Below are 13,375 nucleotides of genomic sequence, written 5' to 3'. Positions count from 1 at the left end.
TAACGTACAGCATGGCAGGATTAAGGGTGTAACGCAAAAAGTGTTTCTTAGGTATTTAGGGAGGTTCTGAACTTGAGGTTACTCTGATGATCCAGGGAGCAAAAGGCATGTTCCTTGGCCTCAGTCAGCTTATATACTAATCAGGACGTAAGAGAGGAGCATACATAATTCTAACAGTGGACAGAATATTCTGAATCCCAGAAAGAATGCAAAGAAGGGAATATAGTTCAAAGGAAGGAAGGAGCAATATTATTCAACTTACATTCATAGCAATGATGACATGGCATTTAATCATTGATTTTCTTGTCCCCTTGAAGGCAGAAGCTAAGGCTTCCCTGGGTTTTATCATCTCTATTGCCTTTCAAAGTGCCTGCCACCCAGTAGAATAGATGTTGATGAATGTATGCAAAATGAATAAATGGATGAATGCATTGATTCTCTCAGCAGGAGGAAGGAAAGCTTTGGGTTTGTGCAAAAATTTGCAAGGTGCCTAGAAAAACTGGCAGACACCAGTGGATTTGGGAGAGAAAGCATTTGTGGTGGAGGGCACAGACTGAGCAAAGATTTGGAACGGGGAACATATAAGACATCTAGGAGAAAAAATAATCCAGTTTGGCTGCAGTGTGGAGGGTACATTTAATCCTAGACCTTCCTGGGTAAAACTGAGGTGTGCATAAAGCCATGAAATGTGCCTCTTTGCTCCTTTCGTCTTCTCCTTAAGGACTAAGCATTAACCCATCCATTCTGTCCTTGATTCCAACTGGAGATTTGGGCAGAGTAAGGCAGAGCACTAACAGAAGAAGAGCCAGCAATGACATCAATAGTTCCTGAGCCCCTAGGCAGCGACCACCATCATCATCATAATAATGGCAATAATGGCTCCAAACTTATGACCTCACACTAGTTTTCAGGCACTAACTAAGTTTTCAGTGCTAACTACGTACCATGACCATCTTATTTTATTCTTCCGGTAGACCTAATTCTTGCTTTGACCAAGAAAGCAACACTTCTACATGAGATATTTGAATATATAAGGTAGTCACTTTTTTTTAAAGCCTAATTGTATCTTCCCTTTATAGTTCCCAGTAACTTTCATATATTATTTGTTCTTATTAAATTCGTACTGATAGCATATATTACTTTTTAATGATAGAAAGGAGGCAGTTCAGCATAATGGCTAAGAACATGGACTCTGCAGTTTTACTGTCTAGATTAAAACTCTTGCTTTGGCAATTTCTGTGTCTGTGACTGTGGACAGGAAATATATCCTCTCTGTACCTCAGTGTCCTAATCTGTAAAGTGTACATAATAATAGAAGAACCTACTTCATAGCATTGTTATGAGAATTAAATGAATTGTTATTTGCAAAAAGCTTAAGGAGGACTCTATAATTGCTGGCTATTATAACTGTTACAATGTCCGTTTTACAAATGGGGAAACCAAGACACAGAAAGGCTAAGAAATTTGCCCTCCACCACAGTTAGCAAGCAGTGGGGCCCAGCATGCTGACTTCAGGGTACCACCTCTATGCCACGAAGGAACCAACCCTCTCATGGGTCTTTGATTGTCCATCAGAGTTGCATCTTTGGGTTAGTCTCAGTGGACTAACCTAAGCAAATCATCTTAATAATAGAACTTAATAATAGAACTTTCTGTTTCTTTTTGTTGGAAGGGTTTTTAAGCTGACTGCTAATACTAGAAAGGGCACCAACCTCTGCTCTGCTAAGTGCTGTTGATTGCTTTCTCTGCACATGTCACAGTAGTCAGGGATTCAAAGAAGTATATGGCAACACTGTTTAGCTCAAAGAGTTTACAAGCAATTATAAATAAACAGATGAAATGTATGCATGAGAAAATCCCAGCATAAGGCATGTTTTGCTACTATTTGCCACTTATCATAGACAAAGAGAAAGCAATCCCTATTTCACTATGGGCTGAAGCGATTGGGAACGGAGACTTCTTTGGGGAGATAGGAGTTACCTTGTGTTTTGGAAGATTCAGCCGAGAAGAATAATATCCCTGTGACACAGGTAGATGTGGGAGGGGATGGTGTGTGTGTGTGTGTGTGTGTGTGTGTTCAAAGTGTTGCAGGAAGAATACGAAGAGCAGGTCCGGAGGACAAGAGAGATGGTGGGCAGATTGGGGTGAGGAACCAAAACAAGGAAACAAACTGTAGCCTGAGGACCAACCTGTAAGTTGAAAGGAAGTATGAAATTGTGGTTGTAGGTCTGAATGAACCCCACTGCTTCATCTGACACTTCAGAGCACAGGTACTTTAATATTTCAATCTTGCTTTTTTTTTCCCTAAATGAATATAATTTTTACACAGTTTAACTGAACCAGGAACTTTACAATGTTTGCGACAAAAGCTTTATATTTTTTATCTCCCCATTGTTCATTATCAAGGTGTCTATCAATATAAAATCAGAATGTGTATTTTGTCAGTGTTCTTCTAAAGGCGAACAATAAAGGAACTCAACCCTAGAAGAATATCCTCTAATTACTTTTGCACTATTTTGATCTTAAGCTTTGAGGTAAATGACTTCTCTTTTGTTCATTTATTGATTTCATCTTTGAAAGTTTTTGTGTTCCCATATATCACGATTTTGCACACATCTTGCCAGATCTCTCTACTTGATTGCTATTATAAATTTTACCTTCTTTTCTTACATGGTTAAGCTATTTTTTTGAGTTAAAACACATGAATAAGTAATAAATAATTACATTATTGATCTCCTAGACATCTTTGCTGGATGTGAAACTGCCATTTCCTAAACTTTGCATATTTGTGTAGTAAAAAATTAGCTCTAGCTTTACTGAGCTTGTATTAAAATTTTTTTTGATGACATTTCCCCGTCTTCTTTCCTTAAATGCCTTTCCTATAATTTAATGAAAAAAGGACAAAAGTAGAACGGAGGGAAGACGTTGAAGAATGGCAATGGGGAGGGTAAGAAAAATGCTCTTTAAATACAGTGACTGTGAAAGATTAACTTTTTCAAGCACAACCATACTTATAAAAGTTATTGTTTTTTGCTGCTTTTTAAAACATAGGATATAATTTCTCCTTGAAATGATTCTTAAGGCTGTTAAGTAATATAGGTGCCCTTATCATTAAGTCATTTTAAAGGTTTATCACACTGGTTAAGTCTGGTGAGCAAACTGATTTGTGAGCCCATGTGTTTTCTGGTTTCTTCCAAATATGATTGGAATTCAGTAACACTCAGTTTGGAAGTCCTATAGAACAATTCAATGATGTTATTTACCATTACAGGTATTTACCATTACAAGGCCTTTCTTAGCAACTGATTTTGCTTATGCAGCTAATGTCATTAGCGGCCTTAATGCATGATTATAATATCTTTAAGTCCAGAGTACTTGAGGTTTGTGAGTAAGAATGCCGCGGTTGTCTTCATGTTAGTAGCTTTAGCCCAGGTATGACAATGGACGAGAAGAGGAATTAACATGAATTAGGGTCCACTGATAAACTGGACATTTTCACATTTTATGGTCTAAGTAGTCCTTACAAAGTCATATTGTCATCCCTCCTTTGAGATGAAGACTCTGAGACTCAGAGAGGTTAAGTCACCTACCCAAGGTCACACAGGTAGTCAATGGCAGAGCAGAGGTTGACCTTAGATGAGTCTAACTGTGAGGACTGCCATCTTTCCAGGGGGACCTGTTGCTTCTGCCTGAATAGGAGGAGTTTCTTTTTATAAGAAAGAAATATGTAATGCAGAGATGGGTTTGGGCATCTGGTCAACCTGGAAACAAGGCTTGAGAGAAGCTGAGGTCCAGAATCCTTCCCTTCTCTCCTCCTCCTCCCTGTGTGGCCACCTCCAGGTCTATCCTTTTCCTTCACCTAAACCCTGGTCTCGGGGGAGGATTAACATGATAGTGAATAGCCAAGGTAAATTCCTTAGGCAACAAATACCCATGAGAAAATCGATAATTCCAAGACAACAAACACCAGTTTGTTTTTGAAGGTACTGAGCCTTGGCAGAAAAATGTCAGTTTGCACAGCATGCTATAGGAAAATGTCTTTCTGGGCAAAATAAAAACAAAAGCAAAATTTAAAACTATAAAACCGGGCATCTGTATAGACCTACGTGGGGGGATGTGGAAAAAGACACCCCTGACTGTTGAAGAAAGTAGGAGAAGACCAGGCAGGGCAATAAAGTGAGGCCAGATGAAGCGGGGCTCTGTGCACAACTGCTCTACCCCTAAAGGCTGCCAGGAGGGGCAGGATGGGCAGTGGTTTAGGAATGAGATTGCCTTGCTCAAATCACAGCTTCCCCGCTTCCATCATTTCAAGTGAAGACAACTGTGTCTCAGTTCTTCCACCTGTGACATGGGAGCAACGATGGCGTCTCCCTCTGCAGAACTATACTACGGGAGAATAGTACATATTGGGTTGGCCCAAAAGTTCGTTCGGCTGTTTTCCATAAGGCGGTATGGAAAATCCCGAATGAACTTTTTGGGCAACCCAATACTTGGAATGAGACCTGTTACATAGAAAGCACTATGGGTGGATTGGCTCTCAAACACGCTATTGAATTGCCTTCTCTTATAGTCAGTCAATGAAACCCTGAAAGATACAAGATCTCATTGTGATCCTACACGTGACAAAAATTACCCCCAAAAATGCCTTTCTAGACCCCCACAGCAATGATTTTACTTTCCAGTCACTACTCTGATGAACTCTTCAATGGGCAAGATAAAATGGAAATTGACATTATATATTTGTTTGCAATACCCACCGTCATATGTGGTCCAGCGTCTGTGGCTTACCAAAATACTGGTGGATTGTTGGATCACCCCTCCTCTTCTGACAATTCTTTCAATATTAGTGCTTTAATGGGACAGTCAGTGAAGACAAATACAATTCAGCGTATTTCTCTCTCCTCCCTCACTGTCTCTCCCTCCCCGCTATAAATCGTATCTCTTCCCTGGATAAACAACATCTGAATTCCCTGGTGCCCAACAGCTCAAAGGTTGTCTCCTCCAGCTCTGAATCTGGAGTCTGGTGTCTGAATGGCCAGCAAGATTTATTTTCGCTAGTGGTGAGAGCCGATCTATTTTCCCAAGGCAAACCCCCATTCAACAAAGGAATAAATACCCGGAGCGGAATCATTTGCATAAAATAAGTGAATCCCATCAATAGACCCCATCTATTTTGTTATCAGAGAGCTGGCCCTGTGCTAGCCCTGCCCATCAGCAGACGGCCCTTCTGACCTTTCTGACTTCACCTCACCAGCAGTCTAGCTACTCAAATCAATGTCGTGGCTTCACACCCAGGAGCTTTGATGCCCTTACGCACCAGACTTGTGGGGATAAGGAGGCCCCATTAGAGGCACTGCCTCAACCAGCTTGAGCTTCCTGCTTGCTTATTGTTTTGCTTAGAGGTGGCAGGGAGGGTGGTTTCAGGAAAGCATAAAGAAAGCTGGGTTTACATCTTGGCTTTGCTGATTTGGGGCGGTGACAATGTGAGCAAAAGTTTTAACACATTTGAGCTTCAGTTCATGAATCTGTAAAATGAAGATAAATACTATTTATCCGATAGCATTTTGTGAGGCAATGGGAGTTGTGTTTAGCATAATACCTGCCACCTAGCAGGTGCTGGTCGAATATTTCCTACCTTGTTTTTCTCCTTTCTGTCCTCCTTTTCCCCTCCCTTCCTTCTTTTTTTTCCTCCCTCCCTTCTCTTTCTTCCTCACATACAATTTTCAGTTTGCCTGGGGCTTCTTGTGTGCTTTTAAGTGATAGCTTCTGGGGTAATCGTCACTTTCAGGGCCTGAGATATGGCTCCTGAAGCCTGAACATCAACCTAAGCCTGGCCCAGCAGCCTTCAGCCTCCCTTGCCAGCCGTGGGACACTCCCCAGCAGAGTGGCATTCGCCCCAGTCTCTAGGTCTGGTCTTTCTCCAAAACTTAATGATCAATTTACCTCACCCCTAAGACTACTCTTATCTCGTCAGCAAAATTGCCAGCAAGCAATGAAGTTCGGTCTGTTCAGTAGATGCTCAAAAAAATGCTTGATAAATTGGACCTACGATAGCCAAGCTACAGGAGCTCATGGAGTATGAGATACAGATTCTGGGCACCAGGTGTTTTGGAATCACGTTAATTGAATATATCAAGAAGCCTGGTTTCTGGAAAGACAGCTTGGTGTCAGGTTAAGAGCTCGGGCTCTAGAATCATATTGTCTCTTCTTGGTGTCCTCCAACAAATTTCTTAGTCTCTCTAACTTGAATTTTCCCATCTGCTAATAGGTGATAGTAAGGTGGTTTGTGAGTAAATAAGAAATGGCCTCCAAAGCACTTAGCAGAGTGGGTTGCATAGTAGGAGAAAAAAACAATGGCTAGTCCTGAGATAGTCTGGAAAACACCTGTTATGGGCTGAATTGTGCCCCCCAAATTTATATATTGAAGTCTTAATCCCTTCTACCTCAGCCGGTGACTGTAGTTAGGTATAGAGTTTTCAAAGAGGTGATTAAGTTAAAACGAGGCAATTAGAGTGAGCCCTAATCCAGTATGACTTGTGTCCTTATAAGAAGAGGAGATTAGAACACAGACACCTACAGAGGAAACACCATGTGAAGGCACAGGGAGAAGACAGCCATCTGCAAGCCAAGGAGAGGGGGTGTCTCAGAAGAAACCAACCCTGCCGACACCTTGATCTTGGACTTGTAGCTTACAGAACTGTGCGAAAATATATTTCTATTATTTAAGCCCCCCAGTCTGTGGCATGTCATTATAGCATCCCTAGTACCACCCCGTGCCAGGACTGTTTCCCCCCAGCCTTGTGATCCTGATGAGAACCTCACACTCAGCCTGGACTCCATCAATGAGGATGTGATTGAATTTAACAGACTGAATGTTTTGTTCTGCCCTTTCCTCCTGGGTTTTCACTCCCAGTGAATAACATCCCCAAGCCACAGGCTGGCCATGTTTCAGACCAAGTTCCTTCTTTGCATGTGGAAGCCCCTTTTGAGCATCTTTTAAACAGCAGTATCTTAATCCACTTGCTGTTTGCCTTGATTTGCCCCTTTATTTCCTGATGAACCAAGGGACCTGAGCTTTGATTGTTTTTTCAACCATTTGGCCATCTGCCTTGTGTGAGTTTTCTGGTTTGCCAGAAATGTGGACCTAAGTGCTCCATCCGTGTTCTTGGATTCTGACCCACTGCCCATTTGACCTAGGCTTGTCATGTGGGCCCTGAGTACTTTCCAAGCTTCAGTGGCTCCAATGCCTCTATAATTGATGAATGGGAAGAGTGTGGACATTCTAATGTTAATCTGGGTGGCGGGAGTAGTTAGTATAGCTCTGTCATGCTACCCATGGACACATGAGGAAATTGAGGCCCATTCAGGGCCAGCGCCTGTAAAGTGACGCATCACACATTTGGTTTGTTTCTCTGTAGCACCAAGACCTTCCTCTTCCTGCAGAGAACCTTTCACTTTGCCTTCCTGGCTCTGACCCTTGACTTTTCTATGACCTCCACAACCTACCAGATCATTCTAATAATTGTTCTGCATTCCCAAAACATAGTTTCTTGCTTTGTGTCCATGTCCCAACATAGGCCTTTACATGGCTCCATAAAGATCAGCTGTAGTCCAAGGAATCTCTGACCTTGAAGGCTATACCTCAGAGTGTGGATAAAGAAGGGCAGCAGGAGCTGACAAACTCTGGAAAGGAGTTCAAACAGATTTGCTTTGCTATTCCTTGGACACTGAGCTTCTCAAACCTGCCTCTAGTAGTAAGATTATCAGGATACATACTAAAGCTCTATAAATGGCAGAGAGGAATTTATGTCACGAGATCTAAAAATTCCTAGGTGACCCTGTTCTATGATGACTATGCCATGTGTCTTGCGTGAGATCAGATTTCTTTATAGATGCAGCATGGTCAGTGCATGAAAGTGGTTCATAAGAGGAAGGCAAGGAGTTAGAATGTGAGCACTTGCAATAAATCTGGAGGCAGACTAGATCCAGGAAAAGCAGACTAGATCCAGGAAAATATCTAGTAGTCAGTGGGCAAGTCAGAATGGGGAACCACTTGGGTGGTCCAACATAGGAAAAGGCATAGCAAAAGGAAGTGTATGACTTAGACACATTGTTTTATGGACTTTCTGGGAAGTCATTAATTGTTTCTTGCCTCAGTAATCCTTTTTTAAAAAAATAATAGTTTGGACCAGTTGCTCTCTAAATTCTATTCTATTTCTCCAACACTAATCTGTTTTATTTGTTAAGTACCAGTGTCAGAGCACATTAGCAGTACAGCTAACAAGATGTAAGATACCAGCAATATTAAGTATTTGACATCTGAGACCAACTTCTTTTCTGGAAAAAAAATTCTTTTTGTGTGGTTTTTGCTAAGGCTAGAGCAGGCCAAAATCCAGGTGTAAAGGCTGGTCTTGAGGAATAGACCTTTGAGGCAGAAGGTGACCCATGGGTACTCATTTCACATCTCTAGTAACTTGTGAGCTATTTGGCCTCATGGCAGTGGGTCAGCAGTGCCTTTGAGGCTTTGGTACTGAATTTGACTTTGTCAAACCATGAATAAAGGCTCCAGGAGAATTTAAAAATAGATGATGGAGGACTTCCCTGGTGGGTCAGCGGTTAAGAATCCGCCTGCCAATGCAGGGGACACGGGTTCGAGCCCTGGTCCAGGAGGATCCCACATGCCGCGGAGCAACTAAGCCCGTGTGCCACAACTACTGAGCCTGCACTCTAGAGCCCACGAGCCACAACTACTGAGCCCACACACCACATCTACTGAAGCCCGCGTGCTCTAGCACCTGTGCTCTGCAACAAAAGAAGCCACCGCAACGAGAAGCCCACACACCACAACGAAGAGTAGCCCCTGCTTGCCGCAACTAGAGAAAGCCCACGTGCAGCAATGAAGACCCAACTCAGACAAAAAAAATTAAAAAATAGACGATGGCTACACATGGAGTTTTCTGCCCATAGAATGACACAGTGGAGGCGCTGACTATATGGGAAACAAATAAAATCTCTCTGAACCAGTACAGTGAAGTGTGATCACACAACAAACTCTGAACCATCAGTTCAGGGCGAACCAGTTAGAACCTCCCAGATCACTCTCACTGCCCTGTGTTTACTGGAGAGATTCTTCTTCCTGGGTCACCCTCCTCAATCCTCGCAGTTGCTTCAAAACCTAAGTTAGAACATTGGGCAAGACCAAAGTGGGTTGTCACCTATACCCTCAATATAATATTCCCAGCACTTTTCAGCTTCGACTGTGTGTTGAGTCAGATTTATGCTGTCTTTCTCAGGACCAGGTACATAATTTGCTGAGCCCAGGGCACAATGAAAATACAGTGTTCCTGGTTCAAAAGTGAAGAAATTCAAGATGGTGCCAGGACAGGATTAATCCAAGCGCAGGTCTCTTTTAAACACTGGGCTCCGTGCAATTGTACAGCCTGGATGTCTGTGGAGTCAACACTCATCCTGTCTTCCAGTCTCCTGTTCCTGGAAAGAAGCCTGTTCACGTAGGGTGCTGGTTTTCATCTCTGAGCTGTTGGACAAATGTACCCAAGAAACTTACATACACCATTCTTTCTCTTGTACTGCCTTGTTGGGGACCCCAGACAATTTTATTGAAGCGAGGAAAAGGCAGCAGAACAAATTTGACGATGTTTTCTGGCTCACATTTTCCATGGAGAGGCACCCTCAGGGTGCCAAGATCTTCCTACATATTCTGACTCTAAACCAGGGGTTCTTAATGAGGTATGAAAATCAGGATTACTTGAGGTGATTATTCAAAATATACTTCTCAGGGATTCTAAATCTGTCAACGCAATCCACATAGGGTATTGAAAAGGCTTCTGAGCAAAATATTGGTAAAGAACTACTTGAAAATGATTCCGTTTATTTGTTATTTTTGAGGCATATATGCATATATATCTATATATTCCCCCTACCCCCTTGATGTTAGAATCTGTTGAAACTGACAGTTTTATTTTTTTGTTTTTCAGAGTGCTTTAACCTTCACTTTGGCTTATAGATTCTGGGTGGTGATGATTATCCACTTTGACTCAGAGCAGATTTATTTGTGACTGGCTTTAGTGGAGGCCACAAACTAATTATTGCAACCAACCAAGAAAAAAATAAAAGAAACGAGGAAATGCCACAAGTATTGGCAATATTTACTGCAGCATATGGCTAATGCGTAAAGAGGTAACAGAACGATGTATCTCAGGGGATCATTCAAAAGGAAAATTACTTAAATTAACTTCTCAGGCAAACCAAATTATGCATCATGCCCCCTCCTGTAATGCTATACAAAGTCAATGTTTGTGAAGAGTAGAACCGGGGGCTATCAATCAAGCCTTTCATAGGAATGGTTGTGTCTGCAGGGATTTTTTTTTTTCCCCTTCGCATTTTTGGCTTTTAGATGAATGAAGAATTTTTTCTCAGCAAATTATTAATTACTCCTTCTTGCCTATCGAATTGAGTTCACTGTAGTTATGTAGGAGTCAATGGTATTCAAACTGCAGCTTTTGATGAAGTAATCGGCTGCTTCTGGGGCCTCTTTCAGCTGCCCTGGGCGTGCTTCACATGTAAACGACTGCCAAATGGATTCTTTCGACATTCCAGCCAATTAAAATACATTTAAAGTGCAGCTGGTGGAGAGGCAAGCCGGGCGTTTGTGCAGAGAACTTCAGGGCAGAGAGACAGAAAACAAACTTTGGGGAACCCAGCTCGGGCAGCCCAGCCAGGCATTGCGGGGCAGTGGAGAAAGTCCCTTAAAGAGGCTATCTTTAGCTCCTGTCAGCATCAAAGATGACACTTTGAGCACCACCTTAAAAGACACAAAAGAGGGAAGCATGTTTGTTAGGGTGTCAGTTTTCTCCCCTTGCCTCTTGAAACTCTGTGTTGGCTGGTTGCCCAATGCGGTGCTGCATACACAGAACACAGCGGTGTTTGTTAAACCCGGGCTGGGGAAGCCAGTGATTAAAGCTCTTGAAGGAAGATCCGAAAACCCCAGGAACTCTCCTCAGTAGCCTTAGAACATTGACCGAATGAAAGAGAAAGCACTGAGTGGGCTAAAGTGAAAACGTTCACCGTCCCTGTCTGCTATGCCTTTTCGGTAAGGACAGAATTTTCTTTTCTCTCTCTCTCTTTTTTTTTTTTTTCTCTAATGTTTCTGTCGGTGTGGAGGCGAGAGAGAGCTTCCAATATGCTAAGTAAGCGCTCTGCTTCAGACCTCTGATTTGCAGAGTGTAGGGTTTGCCTGTGATTTTTCTGGAGGGCTCGAGGGCATTGCAATGTGTAAATAGACACAGGGCATCACCCAGCACGCACGTGGCGTGTCTGCCAGTGCTTTTCCAGAATTCAGAAGGATACATTTTTCAAGGTTTGCCTCTGCTGCTCTGTCTCTGTGTTTGCTGCCTGCGTCCAAGTGTCCTGAGGTTGATTACAAATACGATAGATTCCTCCTTTGAACCAACAGGTGTGCTGTAACGCTTGTTTCGTTTTTAGTTTTATCATCAATGCTGTCAGGTCCATTCTGCCGCCAGCCCCTCACCTACGCATGCAAAAAGGGTTTTCTTCCTCCTGGGTTAATATTCAATCAGACACAAGCATTCTGTTTTACTCAAGCAAATCCCAAATGTTTGGAAGTGCCTTGCTTTATCTTGACTCTCCTTGGAGAAGCTGCTAACTTGGGAATTTGTTGTGAATCACTCTTGTCTTATACTGGAAGGAGGCAGCTGCAGTCGCTCTATCTCTGTGGTCCTGCAAGCTCGGTAAATACCCAGTTCTGTGGGTTGGACTCCGAGGCCCATCTTAAATTCCTGAATGTTCAGGAAGAGCATGGCTGAGCAGGGGTATTGATTCCTACCCATCGTTTGTGTGTCAATGAAAGACACACAAAGTTCCTGACTGTTTCTGATCTTAGCTTGTCACGGTCAGCCCTTTTTGGCTTCAGATTTGTTCATTGCCAACAAAGAATCTTGTACATTTCACGGTGAAGGATCGCCTTGCAGTGTCCTGAACTCAGTTCAATGCTCTTTATTAATTTTTAATGTGCCAGTAGCTCTGAGGCTTTGCCAAGCTGAGACTTTCCAAAACTCTTTGGGCTACCTACTGCCAAGGTGAACGGTGGTAGGTCCAGAAGGGATATTTTTTTTTTTTTTTTTTTAGAAATTCACGTTCTTTTATGTATTTATTTATTTATTTATGACTGTCTCGAGTCTTCGTTTCTGTGCGAGGGCTTTCTCTAGTTGCGGCAAGTGGGGACCACTCTTCATCGCGGTGCATGGGCCTCTCACCATCGCGGCCTCTCTTGTTTCGTAGCACAGGCTCCAGACACGCAGGCTCAGTAATTGTGACTCACGGGCCCAGTTGCTCCGTGGCATGTGGGATCTTCCCAGACCAGGGCTTGAACCCGTGTCCCCTGCATTGGCAGGCAGATTCTCAACCACTGCGCCACCAGGGAAGCCCCCAGAAGGGATATTTTAAGGAAACTTGCAAGAGCAAAGTTTTACCTGTTAAGTTTGTCGTGAGTCAACGAAAGAAATCTTAAATAAAAGAGATTTCAGAAAGAGCTGCCTCAGCTATGCCCTCCGTGTGAGAGACCTGCTGTGGGGTTCTGTGTCCTCACACACACAGTGATCTGTGTTCCGTGTGCAGAGAGGATAAGGCGTTCTACTGTATGGGTGTTGAGGTGGGTTTATGAAGTGGGCGCTCTATGAATGGAGACATGGGAACACAGAAGGCCTTCCTGCCCGTGGCAGTGTCTGAGCCCAGAGGCAAACGAGGCTACACATGTGCTGGCCGCTTGTCCAATACAACCATTTCAGACACAGCAAGCGAGCTGGCCATGGACAGTGCCCACAGGAGTCCCTGTGGACAGATATGTAACTTTTTACAGAAGAAAAGTGGCGCGGTATACCTCAGAAAATTGGGCCCTGGAGGTGACCTCAGGACTCAGATGACAATGGAAACCTACTTGTGATGGACCAGGTCCTGGAGCATGGAAGACTGTGGCCTCTTGGGGCTGTCAGTTGCTCACCAGGCTAATGCAAGGTCAGTGGTGTCATCATCATTCCTCGGGGATGCAGGTAAGAGTCAAATGGACCCTGCCTGTAAACACAAGTCCCGTAAGCAGACACTTCATCTGTCAGGTTGCTGCGAGGAGAGCACTGAATTAGAGAGGAGCTTCAAGGTTCTTTCTGCTTTAGAGTCAATGAGGTAAAGACTTTACACACACATAGGCAGTGATGAGAACGGGACAAGAATGAAGGAAGCCCTCAGTTAAGTGGGTTTTGTTGTCTTTAGAATCAAGCCCAGTCTCCTTCCTGTGGCCTAGAACAGGGTTGACAAATTAGGCATTGCAGGCTAAATCTGATGG

The sequence above is a fragment of the Balaenoptera musculus genome, chromosome 7 (genome assembly GCF_009873245.2).
Source record: "Balaenoptera musculus isolate JJ_BM4_2016_0621 chromosome 7, mBalMus1.pri.v3, whole genome shotgun sequence".
NCBI classification, from domain to species: Eukaryota; Metazoa; Chordata; class Mammalia; order Artiodactyla; family Balaenopteridae; genus Balaenoptera; species Balaenoptera musculus.
Note: the sequence above shows the minus strand (reverse complement) of the source record.